Source organism: Lactuca saligna, chromosome 5, assembly GCF_052625555.1.
Source record: "Lactuca saligna cultivar CGN05327 chromosome 5, ASM5262555v1, whole genome shotgun sequence".
Classification (NCBI taxonomy): domain Eukaryota; kingdom Viridiplantae; phylum Streptophyta; class Magnoliopsida; order Asterales; family Asteraceae; genus Lactuca; species Lactuca saligna.
The window spans coordinates 4,270,561-4,274,864 of record NC_136421.1 but is presented as its reverse complement, the minus strand read 5'-3'; positions in this window follow the sequence as shown (position 1 = coordinate 4,274,864).

Below are 4,304 nucleotides of genomic sequence, written 5' to 3'. Positions count from 1 at the left end.
CATATCGACTTAAGTGTGATACCTGATGAAATATAACAAATTAGAAAGTTGGTAAATTTACAATCTATTTATGAGCATTGAAAATTTGATATAGGTTACCTTGTTGTGTTTCAATTTGAAGGTCTTATGTAGTTTGAAACGAGTCATACATCTGTTGATTGTGTGTTCTTCTAGAATATAGTTTGAACATGGAAGAATTCCAAACTTAGGCTGTTTTGGTTAAAAAAAATTAACATATATGAAAAGTGTTCAAAGAAAAACACATTACTATACAAAAATTAAGCACGTACCTTTATCTCTACAGATTGAAAACTCTTCATGACAAAGAGCTGCCAAACACACAGACAATACAAGTTGTTATGTAAACTTTTAATATTTCCAAACACATATATTCGAAAACTAAAAAATATTGTTCAATTATCATATAATACCTTGAGGAAAAACTGAATGATTTGATATAAGCAGTGCATAATCACAGTGTGTATTGACATCAGCATCACTAACTCTCCAGGAAGGACGTTGACAAAAAACATTTTTCGCTACTACCTCAAGAAGATCCCTGGATACAAGAACACGGACCTACCAGGTTTTGTTCAAACTCGTGTTAATCAATTGAACTCAAATTCAACATTAACAATTTTCAAGGATTATAATTAATGATAGTGTGGATACTTACCCCAGCATCAACATGATTGGAACCTAATCTTGGAGACATTACAGCCTCATTTGTTTTTCTACAAATGTATTTTTTAAGCACTTTTCCCTTCTGGCGGGTAGACGTTTCGCTAGTGCACGTCTTCTTCCGTAAACTTGGAAAAAGACAAAAGACATTTAACCACTTCTAAAACAAACAACACCTACATGTTGCACATACAGATGTTCTGCAATTTCCCTTGTTGGAGATGATAAAAGGTCACAATCTTCATTCCATAGGAGGCCTTCATGCACGGATAAATCTGAAGGCACTTCCTCATAGTTTGTCCCATTTCTTTTAATTTTTTGTACCCTCAACACTTTTCCAACCTACATAAAGTTATTATGTTTACATCCATTGTCACTAGTTTAATAACCCAAAAACTAGGTCACAAAATAAAGGGAAATGATACAATACGTATGAAGCGATTACAGTTTCTTTTAATCTATGAAGATCGATAAGATCTTGAACAAGTTATGAAAACAATGACGATATAAACACAGTAAAATTATAGAACAAGAATGAATCAAACGTGTCGAATGATTAAAACAAAATCCTCAGAAGAGCTCGATTAAGAACATCAACTGTAGAGGATTGAAAGGTTACAAGTATAATCAAAGAAAGCTTTAGTCGTCTAGAAAATATCGTATTCTCAGATCTCTAAAACCTTAACCTAATATGCATGCAAGCATGAGCTTATATACAAAGCATAAAAGACACACGGTTGGACAGGCCCAAACCGTAATACAAAAAAATTATAAACAAACGAGCCCAAAAGACGCAATCTTCTAAGCCCAACAATCTCCCCCTTTGCATCAATTTGGGGCGAGATCTTCACTCTCTCTTCAAAGCAGATGGCTTCTTTACCGTTTCAAAAAATTTCGGTATCAAAGCCAGAATATGATGCCTGAAGGTAATATACCAACGAAGCATATCTGTAAAGTTCTTCTTATCTGCTGTTGTGTTCTGTTTGCATCGGTGAATGATATTGATGATGTGCTCCAGACACTCTGTAGAGAATAGATGCTTGTCTACCAACGCAAACAGAAACCTGTGCTTATCACCCCTTGTGAACATAACTGTCAGATTGGAAGAATCGATCTGCCCCAACTTCATTTTATGGACATCTCCGGTTTTGGAAGTGGGCTTGACAGTTGGTTTCTTGTTCATCACCTTTGCTATTTCCTGATCCATAGTGGCGAGCTCATGGACATAGGAAGCCAACATTCTTTTAAGATGAGAAAGAATTGGTTCATATTCTCTCTGGTTGGAGAGAAGAATGTTGTATAGCAAGATCCAATCGTGGGGGTTCAGACTGGGAAGATCTGCCAGAGAAATAAGATGTTCGGTGTTGGCAGTTCCTCTGTTGATTTTGAAATTTACGTTCACAAATTTCCCAGCCTGGGTTGGTTTCAGTACCTTGACTTTAATAATTTTCTGGGCACTCCATGTCAAGTACTGAGGTTGACCAAATTTCAGATAGAAATCGATAAGCTCCCTGTCAACCTTCGGGTTCGGATGAGGGACGTTTGCAGTGACATCAAAGCAGTGAAAAGTGAAGGCTTTACGCGTAATGGGCATGTCGAACTGCGAGTCTCTAGAATTTTCACACTCAAAAGATGCAATCGGTTCCAACCAATAAATAGAAGGAAACTCAATTGCTTGAGTGATGAGTGTGTCTCTATCCCAATCTGGGAACAGAGTCTTTTTAGCTTGAATAGCCTCCTCATCCTCCCGGATTTTCCTTTCTCTGGCTTCTGCCTCACGAGCTATTTTCAATGTTTCATCAAGCTCTCTGTCCCGTTTCTTGCGTTGAAGAGCTTCAGTAATGGTTTCATCTGATTCTGATTCGCTCTCAACTTGGACATGTTTACCAGAACCCGAAGCTACATTACCCTTCGGTTCTGTTTTGGACATACCTTCCTCTCCCTCTTGTCTCGGAAGAACAGGCTTCTCCGAGACACCCTTCATTTCACTTAGGATAGTGATTGCCGGAAGGAGTTTCGTCTGGAGATGCTAACGAATAGTGAGGGTTAGGAAGGGATCATGGGAGTCAAGAACGCCTGTTAACAGATTTTTAACGTCACCAGCGCAACTTTGAAGAACTGCCCGTTGAGATTGAAGCAAAGTGATTTCTTGTTGTGCCTGGGCCAGTTGAACCTTCTGTAAGTCAATAGTCGCCTGGTGCTTGATAACTTCTTCCTTCAGGGTGCTCTCGGCTTCCAGAGAGGCAAAACGTGAATCCAAAGATTTGAGAAGAGAAGTGGATTCAGTTTTGAGGTCAGTACGCAGAGCCTCAAATTTCGTGGTTTCTCCCTGAAGGGTGGCTGAGAACGAGTCTATTGACGCTTGAAATTTGGAAGCATTAGAGTCAGCATGAGCCTTGAGAGAATCAAGAAAGATCTGAGTTGTATGAATAACCTCAGAAACTTCCTTAGTGGCTTTGGAGCACGAGGCCGCTGAATTCTCTACAGCGTCAGTAGAACGATCCAAGGCTTCGGTGTAAGTCTGGATCGCTGACTCGATAAAAGCCTTCAGCACAGCACCCCCATAGGCTTTACTGTCAGCCAACAGACTATCAAGTTTGGCGTGAATTTCTTGAAGTTGCTGACTTGACACAGGGGTATCTACATCGGTTTCGGTAGGGATCCGGTAAGGGCTGTAATAGATGGAATCAAATTCTTCATCATCACCCCCTAAGGTAGCACCGGAGTTGGAGGATGGAGAAGGGGAGGATTGAAGGTTGATAACTGGGGTTTCAACCACAGAAGCAACCCCCGTACCAGATACATTGACCGTTACTGGTGGTTGGGTGGTGGTGATGGTGACAGATTCTGTGATAATGGGCTTGGAGATAGAAGATGAAGGTTGAGAAACGGAGAAGGGAATTGTAGTTTCGGTTGAGGTTTGGGGAATGGATGTTGGACCCAAGAAACTTTGGGTTCCTAAATTTGTCTAAATTTTGCAGGTTATAAGTGACGAGCAGTTCGACGAAGAATGGTACATTGATAGTGGCTGCTCACGTCACATGACAGGGAGGAAAGAGGAGCTTAGGGAGTACAGATCGCTTGCAAATGGTGGCAACGTCAAGTTCGGAAACAATTCTTTCGGCACCATAAAGGAATACGGGATGATAACCAATGGGGACTTCTCTATAAGGAAGGTGGCTTATGTGGAAGGACTCCAACACAACCTCATTAGTGTATCTCAACTGGTTGGAGGTACAGGTCTCAAAGTCTCATTCGATGATGAAGGTTCAGAAATTATAGAGAAAAAGTCAAATAAAATAATTCTCAAGTCAGAGCGAAAGGGTGAAATGTTTCCCTTAAACATGAAACCCATCAAAGGAAACCCAACTATATGCTTATTGTCAAAAGTGCAATCCGACGAAAGCTGGCTGTGGCACCGAAGATTATCTCATCTTAACTTCAAAGATATCAATCGTCTTGTTACAGGAGGTCATGTAAGGGGCCTTCCATTACTCAAGTTCGACAGGGATCATCTATGTGCTGCATGCGAAATGGGAAAGCAGAGTCGTCAAAGTCATCCATCTATAATCAACACAAAAGTTGTTGAACCACTCGAATTAATTCATATTGATTTGTGTGGT